Below are 20951 nucleotides of genomic sequence, written 5' to 3'. Positions count from 1 at the left end.
TGTGGGATCTTCCCGGACCAGGGCTCAAACCCATGTCCCCTGCATTTGGGAGGTGGATTCTTAACCGTTGGGCCACCAGGGAAGTCCCTTGCTTTGAAGTTTGAAATGTGATGTTTTTGAATACACTAGTCTTTAAATTTATGATCACTGTTTTTTGTTTTTATGGAAGAAAAAACTAATGAAGTATTTTTATAATCTTGGTTAGGGAGAAATTACTTACATAAGTTTTAAAGTTCTGCTCCTTATAGGAAGTCTCTTTTTTCCATCATTTATTTAAAAAGTCAGTGCTTCTTAATGCCATTCTTTCATATGTTATGTTTCCATTTGTGGATTTGTTTATTTCTGGGCTTTCTTTTCTGATCTTCATTCTATCTGACTGCATCTATAGTTCTAATTTATATATGTCCTCCTACTCCTCCAAATTTTCTTAGATTCCTTGTTTCTGTATTTTCTGAATTTATGGTTGTTACATTCAGTGAAAAGCCCTGTTGAGATGTTGATTGGTGTTGCTTTATATTTATCAATTAATTAAATTCACAGATTAATAACATTATTAATATTGTGTATATCTCCATCCCTTTCATAGGCCCTCATATGCATGCTTTAGTAAATTTAAAATATTTTCTACATATAGATCTTATACCTTTTTTAGCTCTATCTCTAGGTAGAGCATTGGTTTTGAGATAATTTTATGTAAGATATATAATTACCTATTTGATTGGTTCTTGCTGGCATATAGTAAGAACCTCTATGCTGAATGTTTTTATTCAGTAAATGAATGGATTATACATATTGTCTTTCACATTGCCCACAATAAAGACAAAATTTTTTTGTTTCATTTTTTTTTTTTTTCTGTCTCCCTAAAGTCTGTTCTACACTCTGCAACTAGAGATGCTGTTAGAACACATGCCAGATCACATCCCTTCTCTACTTAAAACCCTCCCAGGGCTTCCATCACACTCAAAGGAAAAGTAAGTCCTTCCCATGGTCTGCAGGAACCTTCCTGTGGTCTGTGCTCCCCACCCCAATGTCTCTCTCTAACATTACCTCCTCCAATTTCCCTGCACTCTTGACTGCAATACCTTGACTCCTCTCTTCCTTCACACCCACATCTGATCCAACAGCAAAGCTAGTCAACTTAACCCTCAAAATATACTCTGAATCGGAACACTTCCACCCACCTCCACTGCCTCCACCCTGGTCTGAGCCTCTGGCATCTCATACTCTGTTTCATTTTTAAACCTCTTCTTTTACTTTTTAACTTTTCTATATAGGGTCTATAAATGAAAAAGTAGAAGTGAGAATTCTTATTTTGGTCCTGACTTCAACAGTGAATGCTTCTGCCATTTTACAGTTAAGCGTGTGAATCAGTGGATCTCAAAGTATGGCCACTATCCTTGACCAGCAGGATTAACATCACCTGGGAACTTGGTAGAAATTCAAATTCTTAAGCCCCACCCTAGACCTACTGAATCAGAAACTCTGAGGGACAGGGGTTAGTCTCAGAAATCAGTGTTCTAATGGGACCCCTTAGGTGATTCTCATGCAAACTAAAGTTTGAGAACCAGTGCTCTCTGTAGTTCTGCGAATACTTTTCATTAAGATAAGAGATGTCTTTTATTGGAAAATGGCTATGAGTTTTTGTCATGTACTGATGATACTTTATGAAATGTTTTCCTGACTCTATTAAGACCATATAGTGGTTTTGTTTGTTTGTTTGTTTTGCGGTACGCGGGCCTCTCACTGTTGTGGCCTCTCCCGTTGCGGAGCACAGGCTCCGGACGCGCAGGCTCAGCGGCCGTGGCTCACGGGCCCAGCCGCTCCGCGGCATGTGGGGTCTTCCCGGGCCGGGGCACGGACCCGCGTCCCCTGCATCGGCAGGCACGAACCCGCGTCCCCTGCATCGGCAGGCGGACTCGCAACCACTGCTCCACCAGGGAAGCCCTAGTGTTTTGTTTTTAACCCATCTATATGATGCATTATGTGAATGGGTTTTTAAAATACTTAAAAAATATCATTTTACTTATGGGACAGTCTGTACTTATTCATGATGCATGTTTTGTGGTTGTGAATAATATTTATTATATTTAAAAAGTGAATATGAAATCCAACAACTACGAGGACTACTTCCTGAATGCCGAAAGTTGTAACCAAGTCTATCTCAGTATCCCCTTTGCTTTCATCATAGAATATATCCCAGTTTGCAGTTATTTTGTGTTTTTGTCTTGGGTCTCTTTTGCTCTTAGTCTGTTATCTCCCCGAGGACAGTTAGCACTTCTAACTTACCCATCTTTGTCTGATTGCCCAGTGTCAACACAGTGCCTTCTACAAAGCTGGTACTTAGTAAACATGCTGGAGGAGTGAGCCCTGTGGGGTGGTCTGTGCTGTGGGAAAGGCCACACACACACAGCCTGGGCTCTCCTTTGCTCTTACCGCAGAGCCTCTGCAGCCTGTGTTTCTTATGCTACTCACTTCACTTCCTCAAAGAGAAAAGTCAGTGTTCTTCGGTCTGCATGGACTTTATATTATGCCATTCGTCTGAGTTGGGCTTAGGTTTCTGTATTATCAGGGCACATATATTTTTGTCAAGCCACAAAATCTGTACCAAGAATATTATGAAATCACATGCAGTGAGGAGTGGCTGCAGGAGAGGAGACACATCTGAATTCAGACACAAACCGGCTGGGTTACTTCGGGCAAGTTGCTTCACGCTTCCCTCACTGAACACTGTCTTCACTGTGGTGTGGGAAAATAATACCTACCTTGTTAGATATTGTTAGATATGTGCAGATTAAATGAGAAATTAATAGCTGACATTTATTGAGTGCTTATTCTGTGCCTAGTATTTTTTTTAGAATTTTGTATATATGGACTCTTTTAATCAACGTGTCCTGTGAATGTGGTGTCTGGCTCAGTGTCTGGCACAAAATAAATGATAAATAAAATTGGATTTTAAAAAGTGTCCAGGGCTTCCCTGGTGGCGCAGTGGTTGAGAGTCCGCCTGCCAATGCGGGGGACACGGGTTCGTGCCCCGGGCTGGGAAGATCCCACATGCCGTGGAGCGGCGGGGCCCGTGAGCCATGGCCGCTGAGCCTGCGCGTCCGGAGCCTGTGCTCCGCAACGGGAGAGGCCACAGCAGTGCGAGGCCTGCGTACCAACAAAAAAAAAAAAAAAAAGAAGCAGAGCTGAGATTCAAAACCAGACGGTCTGTGAAAAGCCCTGAACTTCCTTTTTTTTTTTTAACATCTTTATCCGAGTATAATTGCTTTACAATGGTGTATTAGTTTCTGCTTTATAACAAAGTCGCTGTAGAAAGGAAACTGATGCATATCAGGCACATTAAAAATAGAGTTAAAATAGTTTAAATATGGATGACATCGTTCTTGCCTTTCAGGAGCTCTTGGTCTATTTATTATAGGCACTGGACTTCATCAAATAAATAATGAAAAGATATTGTGATTTTTATATAGAGGCTACTGGTACTTACGATTTATTACATGTGAGAGGCAAAGAATACTAATTTACAAAATAAATATTTTAAATTGCACTGTTCACTTAGAGGCAGCAAGATTAGATGGTAACAACAGGAAATTCTCATTTAGGTGATTATAATGTGTAAAAGTGCAAGCAATAATTTAAGTAAGGTTCCAATTTTCTTTTGCTTTCTGTTGCAAAGACTGAAGTCACTCTTTCAGAAAATTGATTCTGTGGGTGGGGCAGCCCTTTAGTGGAGACAGTGGAATCATAGAAAAGAAAAGGGGGGTGAGTCCTGAGTTCCTCACCCCAGTGAGTCTCTGTTAAGCCTTACATTTCTGTCCAAGTCAAACAATCCAGCAAAATGACTTAAGAATTAGGCAATAAAAACTCTCTGTCTTGGTCAGTGGTCAGCCTAGCTTAGACTGAAAGAAAATAAAACAGAAGCATTTCTATTCAAGCCTTAATGGCTCATGAGAAATGCACGATAGTTCACTCAAAGGTCTGTGGAATTACTAGGGCTGAGCTGGTCTCTATAAAGGATGACCCATTTCTTAGAATTGCCTAACGCGTGCTTTTTTAACTGTGGACTTCCTTGATGTACAGCTTGTGAAAAAGTGCTGTCTCTGAGGACTGTGATTCTGAGTGGGAGTGATTGAAACTGTTTCAGACCTTGATGGTTAATTAGCAGTGCCTTTTCCCCACTATTTCCTGATCTATTTCCACATCTACTTGTTACTGGCTACAATCTGCTAACTCTTAGAAGGCTTAATTTTATCTTGATCCCATTGGCTCAGGGCTTTTCAAACTTTAGTGCTATCCTAGAACATATCATTCATTTATTCATTCATTCATTCAGCCTGTAAGTATTTATTGAGCATATACTTTGTGTCAGGCACTGCCCTAAGTGGTCAGGTACAGCAGGGAACAAAAGAAAAGCAAAACTCTCTGCTGTGGAGTCATTAGGCCTCACATAATTGGGTACAGTAGCTATGTGCCCAAAATGCTCCTGTAATTCCTTCACCCTATGCCTGGCTGACTCCTATTCATGCAAATCTCAATTTAAATGCTACTTCTTCAGGAAGGCTCTCAAGTTCCCTTCCTCATACTAGATTAGGGGTCCAATACATAAATTTTTTTTTTTTTTTTTTTTTTTTTTTTTTTGCGGTACGCGGGCCTCTCACTGTTGTGGCCTCCCCCGTTGCGGAGCACAGGCTCCGGACGCGCAGGCTCAGCGGCCATGGCTCACGGGCCCAGCCGCTCCGCGGCATGTGGGATCTTCCCGGACTGGGACACGAACCCGTGTCCCCTGCATTGGCAGGCGGACTCCCAACCACTGCGCCACCAGGGAAGCCCATAAATTTTTATAACTCATTATATTTTCTTCAAAGCGCTGATTACAATTTTCATAATAGAGTTGTGTAAGTAGGCTCACTAAGCTATAAACTCTCTTAGGACTGGATTCATGCTCTTTCCTATTCACCACCAGACTCCCAGTGTGTCAAACAGTGCTCGTGACAAAGAAAATATGATCGTATAATCTTATTTGTAAGGAGACGTTCCATGAGGTAGATTTCATTTCAGGTTGGATTTTTGACACTTTACTGTATCAGCATTATATGGTATAAAGGCACTTCAGTTTATTGTCTGTTTGGCCCCTACCCTATACTCTTCCAGGTCACTGAGCCCAGTGTCCTATAGATGCCCCAGTCTCATCCTTTGAACACCCCCCAACCCTGCCACCAACCCTCACACGTGCACATGTACTTTTTCAGCTTCAGTGTTCACGTGTATTCCCGTTATCACATTTGCGCATCTGTTGTGCTTTTTCTATCATTCTATGCCTCTGGGTCTTGAGAAACTAAGAGGATGCCACAGATAAGCTTCTCTGAGCAGTTAGTTAATGACAATAAGACAGCATCAAATATCTTGTATGCCCCAGTTTCTCCTCATCCCACTCAACTCAATATTGTGCCACATTCACCGAACACCTGCTATGTAAAGCCCATTTTGCCTCTTAGTTCTTTCATCTTAACTAGACTAAAATAATTTTTTTGGTTTTTATTTACATTTTGACTTCTCTTCCCTTATCTCTGTGCTTCAGGACCGGCTACATCACTTGTACAAAATAAAAATTAAGAATTTCAAGACCCCGACAAAAGGGCATTAAACCAAACTTGGAATCTAAGTGCAGGGCCTTGTGCAGCTGCCGGAAACACAGTTGCAGGAATCCGGCCCTGTCCCTCTTTACTTCTACCCCCCGCTTCTTTTCCTCAATCTCCTTCTCTCTACCCTCTATTTCCTTCTCTCTGACAAACACCATCATGTGTCTTTGCTCCCCCCAAGGATATTTTCGCCTCGTGGATTGGGCAAACTGGGATCAATCACTGAAAGTTAAAAGTGGAAATATGACGTTCTGTGGTCCTGTCTGATTTTGTAGGTAAAATCAACATCAAATTGCAGTGAGTGCTTGTCATTTGATTTTAAAACTGTATTCTTTGAATGAATCTCCAAGTTATAATGACTTGCCTATCCCCATTTACAGGGGTCGAGCTTTATTTTTTAAATAAATTGCTGCAGAAAGTTCTTCCAGGATGGCTACTGTACATTTCTGGTCTTACTTTACAAATATGGCAGAGGGGCTGACAGGCAGCATGAAGTAATGTAGGAAGCACTGTCTTTTCTGGTGTCTAGTTTCCTCATGTTGCTCCCTGGCCATCAGCTCAAGCTGTGCTTCTTCATCCTGACCGCCACATAGCACACATTTACATTGGCTTATATGACATCTCACTGTCATGAGTTCTGCAGCCAGCACCCATGCCCCATGATGTCAGTGTACCTATAGGGATCTGGGTCTACTTGTCCTCAGCCCCAGTCCTACCTTCCGTGACAACTCACAGCCCCTGTTGCATCTCTGCAAGTGTCTCTATGCTCTTTGCTTCTGCATATCTACATGGTTGAGCTCCATCTCTGTTTTGCGGCAAACTGAGCTTGTTCTAGAACTTGACCCTTCTTCATTGTTTTATAAGACATCCATTGCCACGCAGGGAATGGATTGTACCATGCTTTGGTACAAAGCAGGGGATTTCCCCTGCTTTGTACCATGACCATGTCCTTAGACCACTTTCTATTATAGAAACCTGATGACACTTTTTCCCATAGAAAAATGTTTTCAGAGTTTGAAGATAACATATATTCAATGTAAAAAATTTGGAGACTCTAGAATATAAAATAAAAAAATAACCATTTATAGTCTTGCTCCCAAGAAATAGCACTTGTTAACACTCTGTTTGATATATATTCTTTTTTTTTTTTTGGTGTGTTAGTTCCTGCTTTATAACAAAGTGAATCAGTTATACATATACATATATCCCCATATCTCTTCCCTCTTGCGTCTCCCTCATGATATATATTCTTAACATTATTTTCTAGACATCACTTTTTACAAAACAAGTCATTCAGATATATAATTTTGTATTCTGTTTTTGGTCATATAACTTTATATCATGATGAGTTTTTCATGTGTCTTAATCTAGTTTTCAAGAAATCAGAGCCTGGGACTTTATTCTGGAGTATACTAGAGAGCAGGTCAGGGAGGAGCAAATGAAGCAGAGAAAGGACAGGGAAAAGCCAGCATAAAAATGTGATAGCAAGGTGACGGATAATAAGCGCTGCTTACTTGGTCGTGGGGTCCATTCCATGAGAAACATCACATACTGTATTAGGACCTCTTTTCCAGGGGACAAAGGAAGAAAATTTATACATTAGATGCGTTTCCTACTGGCCAACTTCTCACAGAATATCGATACCCCTGTACTTCTGCATTGCACGTGCTTTGGTTACAAAATGGGGTTCACTGGGCTCTGATTGTGTCTCAAACCTTGGCATCAATGAGGAAGTTTCAGGCAGGAGGCGAGATGGCACAGTGTAAAGTTGGTCAGAACATGTGCGTGCCTTGTTACCACGGTGGCATCTGGAATAAGAGACAGCTGTGGATGAGAGATCTGAAGCAATTCTTGTATCTGATACAGCAAACCCCAGATTGCCTAGTGTTCTCCCATATTTTCTCATCCCTAATTTCCCAGTCTTTTTCCCCTACTGATCCTTTCCCAACCACTAAAACATCTGTCACTGCCCAGGAGTCGTTGTATATTTGGACCTCAGGTCACTTCTCCCTCCATACAAAGTGGATCATCTAATACTGCTTAAGCTTCCCACTGTTCCTTAGGGACACCTTGTGTGGGGCTCAGCAGTCCGCAATCCACTTTCACATTGTGCCAACTCACCTGTAAGCCAGGCCCAAGTTCATTTCTTCTCTGTTGATTATATAAAAAAAAAAAAAATCCCCATATGGTCCTAGGTGTGAGTTGAAGTCAAGAGGTCAGTACAACAGAGGTGATTGACATGGAGGTCTAATCACCTGTTATACTTTCTGGAACTCCTGAGGCCCACTCCCAAAAATATAATAAAATAGAACTGCTACATGCATCTCAGCCTGTATGTACTACAGATCCCTCTTTTGCTCTGAGTACCAGTCAAAAGTCTCCAAATAAATGGACTTGAGCAAAGGTATAGTAGATGCTTGCTCCAAAATCCAGAGTACAGGTGTTTTGCCTCTTTTTTCTTGGTATTAAGGTGCAAGGTGCAGTCACATCCTTTACCTTAATGGCCATAGGCCACTAGGTCCAGAAGAACTTCACTAATGTGGTAGAACTGAGGATTCATGGATCTTATTTCTACTTCTCTGACATGCCTGTGTCTTACTAGGGCAACTAGCATACTTACCTCTTCTTGTTCACAGAGTCAAATTAGTAGGATATTAAATTATCGGACCAGTTTGTTCACTCAAATGTCAAGATGATCAAAGATTCTACTGACTGTAATATAATAAGGAACATGAGGGTGATATGTCTCTGCAGAAAGATCTTGAGCTTGCTGCCATCCAACAACTGGATATTCCAGCTCCAAAATCCTAGCCTGCATGTCTTCTTTCTAGGACATTCTTAATGTCTTACCTGGTTTCTCCAGAAAGCAGAGCTTGAGGTAAAGTCTTATGTGCTCCTACTTTATTGGAAAGTGCAATTCCAGGGAGGAGGAATAAGGAAAAGGGAAGTGAAACAGGTAGAATCAATACAAAGTTTTCATCTCAGTCCTGTGGAAACATTTTCCAAGGAAGCTAATGAACTACATCATAGAGTTGTCAGTCATGGGGGAGAAAAGGGAAAAGAATTTATTCACCAGCTGCTCTTTTCCCCAGGTCCATAGTCTGCTCTACAGGATGTGAACTCCCTTGCATGAGTGTGTGAGCAGGTTCCCTGGTGAGCCACACCTCACAGTCAACAGGGAAGCCTTGGAATAAAAGGAAGAGGCACTGTATTAGACATAAAGCAAATTGTGTTAACTTGAGCTTATGGGAATCACTTAGAACTTAGGCAAAGCTGGTCACTGCAGCCGAGCTAGAATTTTTAAAAAGGCATGGCTAGTAGGTGAATAGGATCTGAAATGTGGCACAGGTAATTTGATACATCATGCTGTTGAAGGTGCTTTAAAACTAGTATTTCCATGGATATACAGTTTACTTCATTTCATTGTTGTGCCCTGATCTATTGAAACATTCCCCAATTGTTAGGTTATTTCCCTTCAATTATGAATATATTGTCACAGTAATCAAGCCTAGTTTTGAATGCCTTATCAGGAATTGATTCATATTTAACCCAGGCTTAACTCTTGGGATTTTGGCATTAGGTACCCTCGTAAGTGTGATATTTTTTGGTGATCTTGATTTGTCGTGGAAGTATTGGGTTGGCCAAAAAGTTTGTTTGGGTTTTTCTGTAAGAGCCTATGAAAAGCCTGGAAGAACTTTTTGGCCAACCCAATAGAACTATACAAATTCAATTTAAACCGGACTTTATCTTTCTAAATGGTGTCATTGTCTAATAGAAGAGAAATGGAGGTACTTCTTCTTTTGCCACTTGATGCTCCCTTTGAAGTCCATCTGTTCCTTCAATATTTGTTGAGTTCTTAGTATGTGCCAAGTGCTGAGCTAGAAGCTGGAGATACAACAATAAATGAGACATAACCCTCCCTGACAGAGAACTCTTGATCCAGTGCAGAAACCAGTTACTACCAACGTAGTCTTCTAGGAACCATTTCTCAACATTTCCCGTCTGCATAATAATTTGCATATGAGGAACATAGAACATATTACTTGCAATTGAAATAGCTGTATAGTCCATAACAGGGATTCTAGTTCTAAAAAAATCAGGTCAGGTAGGAAGATAATACAGCTTTTGTGGCAGAATGTTTTTCAGAGTTTGGGAAGATTGGATCCAGTATGATCTTCCAGCAGTAATAACACCACACAGAGGAAAAGATAAAATATTATTGTCCAAACCTCTCATTTTACCATCATTTCACTGAGAATCAATTCTCTTTGCCAGGATGGAGCTGAGTCAGGTCTCCTCTATGTTGTCCTGGAGTGAGGTTTTGGGGATGTGAGGGAAGGAAACTAGCTTCTTTATGCTGAGTATTAAAATATTTCAAATTGTCCTTGATGGGAAGCTGAAAATCCTATGAGCTGAAAAACCAGTATCTTAGAATACCTCAGCAGTTACAGAGACATAATTTTAGGATGAAAGACATGGGTGAATTGTAATCTGAATCAGGTATCCTAATTTGAGTCTGCATGACTGCCAAAGCACATACTAAACACTGCTCATTTTGTGGTTTAGCTCCTTGATACTATCTGGCACAACGTAAATGCTAGTTATAATAAAGTAACAAATGAGCTCTCTTCAGTGGATACTTTTCATAAAATAGTCATAATCTCTATTCCAAAATCCTGACAGGGATCTCGTAGGAATTACTGGAGTCTGTGTATTTGGAAAATCACACTGCTCTTTTATTGCACTTCCTTCCCTAAAGTGATTAAAACCATAAAATCTTATAAAATAGGACAGAGTAAAGGGAGAAGCAGCCAAATTGATATTGGTTGTAGGACTTCTCAAAGCAATAATGCAAGATTCTCCCTGTTTATCCTCCCTCCCTCCCTTTCTCCCTCTCTCCCTCCCTCCCTTTCTTTCTCTTTCCCCTTTATTTTCTCTCTTTAACGTATTAGACTACTATGATCTTTTGTCCCCATTAGTAAAATTTCAGTTATTTCTTTCTGTTTTGTCCTACTGCCATCCATTTCCCATCTCTTAAATGATGCTACAAGAACGAGAATTCTCTGCTGAGAAATGTCTTGTAATTTTTGAATATTAGCAAAGAAGATGATTTTGTTAAATTTATCCTGTTGCTAAAAGAATTTAATCCCATCAAAATATATTTGCTTTGTTAAAATGAAACAGCATGTTTAAGCAGTGCATTCAAAACTGAGCTTTTTCAGTGGAAGTGCTTGGCTGTACTGACAACATGACTTCATCTTTCCTGCATCTTCTGCCTCTGAGCTGTAGATTTTCTAAAAATCAGAACAAAAAGGCTAAGAGGATAGTATTTCTAATTCCCATATTCTGCCTTGTAGGTCTTGTCGACCTCTCTTCCACTAACTAAATTCATCTCTGACTTTGGTTCTCTGTTAAGTCTTAGTTTTCCCTTACTGCCCAAATAACTTCTTGTCTTTTGGGCTCATAAGGAAATCCTCTGAAGTTTCAGATCAGATCATCCAAGACTGATCACATTGTGCGTTCTCTCTCCTGGTTGCTTTGTGAGAAAGCTCTGCTGCAAAAGCCTTTTTTCTTTCTAAGACAGTGGCACCTGTCCAGCAACCTGCCCAATTTGTCAAGAGGGTCTGACTGAAGCCCTTCTTTATCATACGTTGGTGAAATAATTTGCCTGAAGAGGAAACGGCTCATTAATAAGAGGAATGAATGGTGCATTGTTTTTGCCTAATAGTCACACAGCTTCTTCCTTGTAACATCCATTCCTGGCCTTTGTTTCAAATTGTCTACCTGCTTAAGAGGCTCTGTGTGAGAATTGAGGCAGCAGGCCTTGAATAGCTGCGCGTTTGTTGATGCCAAAGTTACCTGAGGGAAATGAATCACAGAGTAGATCAGAAAGACTTTTGTGTTTTCTCTTAAAGGGACTAATTATTACAAAATATATATGTTAAGGTTCTTAGACCTCTTTTCAGATTCTGGGCCTGAATTCAAATAGACGTCAAAGGTGGTACTAACAGTACAGATGTGTATTTCAAGAAACAAAAAGGCTAGTTTTGGATAAGACAGTTTAGAGTAGACATGTGTAAAGTATTTGACCCTCTTAAAAAACCATTTTCCAAATCAACCTATCTAAATTGTTGATTTCTAGCAGTTAGGTTTGCTTTGACTCCTTGTAATGAGGAGTGTTTCACACCATGGTGGGATTGGGGCACCCTCTTCCACTCTCCTGAAAACTGAGAAGAGACCAAGAAACAAAGAATGGAATACTACGTATATTAAGAAGTTTAACTTAACAACTCAGGAGCATGGGGCATTCATATTTCCTATGTGCACTTCGAAGCAGGGAAAGCCAGTTTTCAGAGAGGGATGTATGTAAAGACAGTTGAGACAATTCCACCAAGGTTCCTGATCTCTTTTCTGTTCTGGGAGGACTGCCTGAATTCCTTCTTTTTCCCCCTCTGCTTGAGCTAGCTTGGGTAACTGCCAATTATCCGCAGTTGAAGGGTCTTGACTGATAGTAATACACAAGTAAATATGGGCAGATACTCTTAATATTCCCCTTTAGAAATTGAAATTGATTTACAATTTTGCACAGAAAACAGCCAGAGAGAAAACATTGTATTTTAATAGTATACCACACATGAAACAGAATAACTGAGAGCTGACAATTCCCTTGGATGACACACTGACTCATACAACAGGCAAGGAAACACAGAACTGAGACATCAAAAAATTGAAGTTTCTAAGCAGCACACATCAATAACAGCTTCAGTGGGAGTAACGTGGGATAAGTTGGGTTGACACAAATATTTACATAGAAGAAAATGTAGTCACGCAATGTTATTATAATCGTTATTTGTGAAAACAGATGTATCACTACAAATCATAGTCTCTGGAGGGATAATTTATAAACAAAACTACTTTAATTTCTTTGTACCACCCTCTTTTATAATTGTTTTATGGGGACGATATTAAATAAAAACAAAATATCTGAAAACAAAGGCTCTTCATTTTTTTAAATCAATAAATTGTTCATTTAGCTAAAATATAAACATCCAAGACTTAAAATGTACTCATATGTTTGTTTTTACTGTGGAAACTCCTCATTCTTAAGGGAGAGGAAAATGCTGTGTATGCGTCATCACAATTAATGAATGGAAAAACTTTATAGGACATTAGAAATTACTCTTGGATTTTTCTCATTTCTTATCAAGGAGTTATACTGAAATGGTATATTTCAAAGATTATTTTTGTTAAATGTCTGGGCAAATAGGATTGAATTTCTCCTAAAAATGAAAATAGAATTAAAAAAATAATCTATAGTTGATAACTGCAACATATATTTATTCAGTTTTTCCATCCCTTCTAGGAATAGTGATGTTGATAATTTTAGCATAAACATAGCAAGAAATAAAGCATTAATTCTTTGCATATGTAGCAGTTGATTTTCATTCCCATTATTTGCTGAACAACGAATATCATTTCTATTTTTTAAGTTGGAAATGGAGATGCAAATCCATCTTGGAACTTGTCCACACTTCTTACAGTCAGGCTTTTTGAGGAGGAGGTGCTAAGCCCACATTACCTGAAGAGCAGCCTAGATCACAGGGGCTGTCAGGGAGATGGGCACACAGACCTCAAAAAGGCAAACTATACTCAGTGCCAGATTCCAAGTGCAGTAAAGGTGTCCCATTAGGCAGATGAAACACAGAGACAGGGAACCTGAATTGTGTAGTTGTAACCTGAAAGGCTCCACCACTTTAGGGCTGTTTCTGGAACAGGAACTAACAAAGCAACATATATGGGAACCAAAGCAGAACTTTAGTCTTGGAGACCAGGATGAATAGGCGTTGATGGATTTAAAACTCCATGGTGTTGGAAGTGGATATGTTAAACTGCTCTCAGTCCTGGAAGGAGGTAATTGCTAAAGATTTTTCAGCCCTGCCTGTTCTAAGTCCCAACGGTTCAGGGTATTAGGATGAAATGATTTTGCAGGTGGAGCATAGGGAAAGCAGAGGAATAATCCAGGTCTCTAACTTGGGTAAAATACCATTACATTAATCCTATCATTGTAACGAATTTGCTTAGTTTTCAGGGGTTTCTTTTGCCTATAATGTTCTAGCTTAATTTTCCTTTTTCCTCCTTCATATACCATCAATACAGCCAGACTTATCTGTTTGGTACCCTACCTCTTTCCTTTTGTCCATGCAGTTTTGTATCTTTGGAAATTCCTTTCATCTCATCTTTACCTGTGTTTGTTCTATCTATTCTTTTTTTTTTTTTTGGTGGTATGCGGGCCTTCCTCTGTTGTGGCCTCTCCCGTTGCGGAGCACAGGCTCCGGACGCGCAGGCTCAGCGGCCATGGCTCACGGGCCCAGCCGCTCCGCGGCATGTGGGACCCTCCCAGACCGGGGCGCGAGCCCGGTTCCCCTGCATCGGCAGGCGGACGCGCAACCACTGCGCCACCAGGGAAGCCCTGTTCTATCTATTCTTCAAGCCCCAGTTCAGTTTTTATTTTCTGCTAATACTCCAGAGTTGGAAAAAATTAATTATTCTTAGTTCCTTTTAAAAATATTATTGTAAAATATATCACATCAGATATGAAAGTACAAAAAACAATTAATTGAAAAAGAATCATCTATGTAACCACCACCCAGGTGAAGAAACAAGACACCTTTAACATCCTAGAAGCCCTTTATATGATTTACCTCCTTGATGATGTCCTTTTTGTTCTTCTTTGGAGGTAATCACAGTCTTGACCTTGTACTAATCATGACCTTTTTTTTTAAACTTATTTATTTGGACTTGTACTGCCTGTACACAGTGCTCTAAGTAACATCGTTGTTTAACTTTATACAATTGCATCTTACTATACATATTCTGCTCTTCTTTTGGTCAACATTATATTAACAAGTTTCATCTGTTTTATTGCTTTGTTCTTTTTTGTGAAGAGTGTAGCTTGCTTATTAACAGAGGGGCCTTCTGGGGTTCTTAGAAGCTAAAGGGCTCATAAGGCTGCAGATAGGTTTTCTAGGTTGTTGTAAAAGCAGGAGTCATTATCTTGACAATAATCTTATCCCAGTAGACGCTATGAATGATTTGTTTAATTGTCTCCTCTGTTCTTCTCCAAGCAATATCTAGATTCTCTCCTGGCTTTTAACACTTCTCTTCCATAAATTAAAGCTCACCTGAGGACACAAATCAAAGGAATTGGGGGGGCAGAAAGTAAGTATATTACATATAGTTAAAGTCACTTCTTGGGTGAGAAACCCACAAGAGTCACATATTAAATATGGATTAACTCTTTGATTACTCAAGTACTCTCTTTAATATTACCCATAAATTGTTAGCAGGGGTATTTTCGGTTAAAGATTGCATGATCCTCTCTCTTCAATACATAAGCCAGTCTTGAAACTATATGAACAATGAGATTCTAAAATTGTTTTACTATTTTATTATAATTTCTCCATCTCAAATTTTTAATGGTTATGAACCCTCACTAGGCTATAAGGCTTTTCATAATCTTGTCCCCGTCGAACTCTGTAGCCTCACTTCCCATCCTGTATACTTCATTATGATACCTAAACATATTGAATGCCTCCCACTTCACTAAAATTGACATTATCATGCTTAAATACATTGTGACAAGCCCTATCACCCATTGCCAATCAGGCAAGAGTAATTGGCTTATCTCCCATTTATAACCATGTAAAAATCATTTCAGGGATCGTTTTCCCACTAGATGGTATCCCTAACTTACTTAACTATCTCTATAACATTATCCCACAGCTCCTGTGCTTGCTGTTAATATAGCACATATGATATCATTGTCACAATATATTTGGTCTTCTGTCCTTTTCTGCTATTCCTCAAATATTATGTTAGTTTGAAGAGCGTCTGGCATTTCAGAGTAGGTATTGAGAATAAATAAATAAATAAACAAACAAGTCACCAGCCACAATATAATAGAAACTACAGCTCTAACCTCACAATTCATGGTATAGCTCCAGACAGTTTGCAAATAAAGAAGTAACACGTTTGTTTGCCTGTTTTTTTTGTTTGTTTGTTTTGTGGTACGCGGGCCTCTCACTGCTGTGGCCTCTCCCGTTGCGGAGCACAGGCTCCGGACGCGCAGGCTCAGCGGCCATGGCTCACGGGCCCAGCCGCTTCGCGGCACGTGGGATCTTCCCGGACCGGGGCACGAACCCGAGTCCCCTGCATCGGCAGGCAGACTCTCAACCACTGCGCCACCAGGGAAGCCCTGTTTGCCTGTTTTTAACTAAGTAAACTTTAAAATCCTATAGCTAAATAATATGGATTTGATTTGAGCTGTCTGTATGGCTTGCTCTAAACATGGGCTGATTCTATCAAATGTTAAAATGAATGGAATAGTCTTGTTTAGGGAGATTAAAATGAATCTTATGTATAATCTTTGAGGGAAACACTAAATCCACTCCATTCCATTCTGGTGAATCAGATAAAGCATAATGTATTCAAGGCCAGAAGTCAGCTAGCAAGCTTAGATTTCATTACTATGTCATGATGTGCATAAAGGAGGTTCTTACATCTTTTTTTGAAGCACCCTGTCCATTTCCTGGAACGCAGGAGGAGACTGGGATGCAGAATCCAGACTTCTGTGATTATTTTCATACCTACACTTAGAACAGATATGAATACAACCATAGATGTTCTGGCATTCATATCATCAAAATCAGGAGGTATTGCTATCTTGGAGGCAATTATACTACTTTTTCTTTGATTTAAACTTTTAGTGAAATTTGTTAATTAAAAATAATTTTGGCAGAGAGATCAAGATGGTGGGGGAGAAAGACCCTGATCTCACCACCTCCCATGGGCACACTCAAATTACAACTACTTACAGGGCAATTATCTATGAGACAGGCTGGAAAACCAGCAGAAAATGTTTTCCACAACTATATTAAGAAGGAACGATGTGGCAATGGGTAGGAGGGATGGAGATGTGGTATAATTAGGACCCACATCTCCCGTTTGGTGACCCACAGTCAAGGAGGCTATCACAACTGCAGATATCCTCCCTGAGGAGTGAGGGGTGTGAAGCCCACACTGAGCTCTCAAGCTTGGGGTCCTGCACCAGGAAGATGAGTCTTCAGAAATTCTGTCTTTAACAATCAGAAGGGCTTACATTCAGGAGAGCCAGAGAGCTGTCAGAAACAGAAACTCTGCTCTGGAAGGATGCATGAAGTCTCACATGCTCTGAATCCCAGCACAGATGCAATAGTTTGAAAGGTGCCTGGGTCAGACCCACTTGCTGATCTTGGAGAGCCCCTCAGAGAGGCAGGAGGCAGCTAGAACTCACCTGGGGGATGGAGACACTGGCAGCAGCTATTTTTGAGATCTTGTTCTATCACACTGATACCGGTGGGCAAGCACAATTTTGGAATCCTCTGTCTAGCCTGTTAGCTCTAAGGGCCTTGCCTCACCCACCAGCAGGCTTGCCGTAGTCATGAATGGCTGAGCCACACAGCAAGCCATATGGGGAAAATGCACCACCTACCAGCAGGCCTGCAGCTGTCATGAACCACCAGGCTGCATAGCCAGCCTCATGGGGAGACTGTCCTGCTCACCAGTGGGTCCGCCCCAGGTGTGTACTGCCAGGAATCAAATCCAGCCACACCAGGGTCCTGCACTACCTACCAGGAAACCCATACAACTACACAAGGCAGGGCCTCGCAGCCTGCTGGGCCAGGGACCAGCTTGCCTACAGTAACTGGCCCCACCACAATAGAAGGGCATGTGCAGCTCACATAGGGGGTACCCCTGGAACATCTAGCTCTGATGGCCAGGGCTAGCATCTAGAATGCTGATGGATCCTGGATCTGGTAGGATATTCCTACATAAGGCCACTTCTCCAAGATCAAGAGATGTAATGGACCTACCTAATACATAGAAATAAACACAGAAAATTAGGCAAATTGAGGAGACAGAGGGATATGTTCCAAACAAAGGAACAAGACAAAACTCCAGAAAAAACTAAATGAGACAGAGATAAGCAATCTACCCAGTAAAGAATTCAAGGTAAAGCTGTTCACTGAACTTAGGAGAAGTTGGATGAAGACAGTAAGAATTCCAACGAAGAGTTAGAAAATGTTAAAAAAAAAAATCCATCAGAGCTTCAGACTACAATAACTATAAATGAAAAATACAGCAGAAGGTATCAACAGTAGATTAGATGTTGTAGAAGAATGAATTAGTGATCTGGAAGACAGAGTAGTGGAAATCATCCAAGATGAGCAGAAAAAAGAAACAATTTTTAAAAGTGAGGGTAGTTTGAGACCTCTGGGGCCACATCAAATGTACTAGCATTCACATTACAGGGGTCCAGAAGGAGAAGAAAAAGAGAAATGAGCAGAGAACTTTTTTGAAGAAATAATAGCTCAATAATTCCCTAACCTGGGGAAGGAAACAGACATTCAGGTCTAGGAAGCACAGAGAGTCCTAAGCAAGATGAACCCAAAGAAGTCTACATTGGGACTTCCCTGGTGGGTCAGTGGTTAAGAATCTGCCTGCCAATGCCGGGGACATGGGTTTGAGCCCTGGTCTGGGAAGATCCCACCTGCCATGGAGCAACTAAGCTCATGCAGCACAACTACTGAGCCTGCGCTCTAGAGCCCGAGAGCCACAACTACTGAGCACACGTGCCACAACTACTGAAGCCCACGCCTAGAGCCCATGCTCTGCAGCAAGAGAAGCCACCGCAATGAGAAGCCTGAGCACCGCAACGAAGAGTAGCCCCCACTCAACGCAACTAGAGAAAGCCTGCTCACAGCAACGAAGACCCAATGCAGCCAAAAATAAATAAATATCCTTCTAAAAAAATTTTGTTAATAAAAAAAAAGTCTGTATCAAGATACATTACAATTAAAAAGTAAAAAAAATCAAGATTAAGAGAGAATCTTTAAGGCAGCAAGAGAAAAGCAACTAGTTACATACAGAAGAACTCCCATAAGGCTATCAGCTGACTTTTCAGTGGAAACTTTGCAGGCCAGAGGGAGTGGCACGATATATTCAAAGCACTAAGAAAACCTGTCTTCCATGAAACCCTGCATTGGAAACTCTGCATTTAGTGTGCCGGATGACTAAATATAAAAAGCCAGCTGGTACTGTGCAGGCAGTTTCGGCATACAATATAACTTTCTTTAAGCCACACATTATTGAGAATTGGCTTTGGCTCTAAAGATGACTAGGTTTAAAAAAGGCTATAACCCCAAATTTATAATTTACAAAACAGATAAATTAAGGGGTGGTACTTCTATTTTCAGAATACTGACATTGCAGAATACACATTTCTCTGCATACAGTTACTTAAACATCCATCTCTTTTAATATCTGAACTATGAATCAGTTTTATCTGCCTTGCTGCAGTAACCCACTAATGGGAAGGTGAATCATATATAATTTAAGTTTCCCAGATGCTCATGCAGCTAGTAAAGTAGCATGATGGATGGTTGAAGGGGATGTGCTGCATTAGATGACAATAATGAACTTGATACACAGATGCTGACTTTGTGTTAGTGATGGAGACTTCCAGCTCGTGGTGCAGGCCATATTAGAATAGTATTATATCTTGGTTGGCAGCACAATATAATTGTAATGGACAGAGAAGGCTTTCACGCTAAACTGAGCTCTGTTGCCATTTTCAGCTCTGTTGCCTACTGGCTGTATGACCTTGACTACACATTGCTATACTTTCACTTGCCCCTGATAATTTCCTTATCTGTAAAATGAGGCGATGGTATCTAAGCTGTAAACACATGCCAAGAATTAAATAAAATAAATATACCTCATATGGTTTCTAATACATAATTAGTTTATACTAATGGTAGCATTTTAAAATTATTACTATTATTTTATTTATAGAGAATGGGATTTAAAACTGATCCATGTCATATAGAGAAAGTGCAGATAAAAGGGTTAACAATGTATGTTGTAGCAAGTCTGTAGTTACTGACTATATGTCAACTAAGTGTTCTCCAGATTTTATATATGTGTAATATATATATATTTCATTCTGTGTATCCACAAGCCATTTTTTTAAAGCTGTGTTTCTTTTCAGAGGTAAACAATTTTTTTTTATTCATTTATTTTTAAAGCTACATGCTAAAGCTTATTTTAAGGAAAAGTTAGTGAGAACAGTGTTCATCTCATTTATTTTTTATCCCTAGCCATTTGTGGAATAGCTATTTGTTTCGTGGGAGAATGTTTGCAGACCACTGTTGTTATAGTAAATCCAAAACTACCTTGAGAAATCCATACTTGTAATATCTCAGTAACATTTAGTTTTATTTTTTAAAAGAGCAAAATTTCTTTCTAATAAATGGCAATTTATCTTCACGCTCATTATTGATAGGTCCATTGTGTTAGGGGTGCATTTTTTTTTTTTTTTTTTTTTTTTTTTTTTTTTTTGTGGTACGCGGGCCTCTCACTGTTGTGGCCTCTCCCGTTGCGGAGCACAGGCTCCGGACACGCAGGCTTAGCGGCCATGGCTCACGGGCCCAGCCGCTCCGCGGCATGTGGGATCTTCCCAGACTGGGGCACGAACCCGTGTCCCCTGCATTGGCAGGTGGATTCTCAACCACTGTGCCACCAGGGAAGCCCAGGGGTGCATTTTTTTTTCTGTGCTGGCTTAAAAATATAAACATGGATCATGAAGAAATAACCATTTTTTACAAAAATTTACAAATTTACTTTGGATATAAATTTCACTCTTTTTTATTGAGGTATAATTGGCATACAATATATTAGTTTTACCTATGCAACATAATGGTGTGATATTTGTATACATTGTGAAATGATCACCACAAGACTGTTTCTATTTTAGAAAAAATGTATCACATCATTTTTTTTGCTTCTTCAGATCTTCTCCCAATGAACTCTAGTTATTATAAGAGTAGCTTTCCCATTGCCTATGGGGATTCTTTTCTATCTATAGGAAAAATTTCAAATACCTTAGCATATTACATGAAGCTCATCACGGTTTGATACGAACCCATTTTATCGAATTCATCTTAAGCTACTCTGCAACATCCCCACCCACTAATCCGTGTATTAGCCACTCTAGAATATGGAATGTATTATTATTTTTAGCACTAATATCATATTTGTAACAAATGAGAACTATGTAATATTTTCTTTTCTTCCCACATCTTTTCTTCACCACTGCAATGATATTTTCATTTATTATATTTTCTTAGTTCTTCTAAAGTTATTCTTATACCTTTTAATATTCTTTTTTATTTTTCTTGGAAGGACAATAACATTTATAACAGCTCCAAGGAA

Source organism: Physeter macrocephalus, chromosome 9, assembly GCF_002837175.3.
Source record: "Physeter macrocephalus isolate SW-GA chromosome 9, ASM283717v5, whole genome shotgun sequence".
In the NCBI taxonomy this organism is placed as follows: Eukaryota; Metazoa; Chordata; class Mammalia; order Artiodactyla; family Physeteridae; genus Physeter; species Physeter macrocephalus.
The sequence above is the reverse complement of the archived record's forward strand: the minus strand, read 5'-3'. Positions refer to the sequence as shown.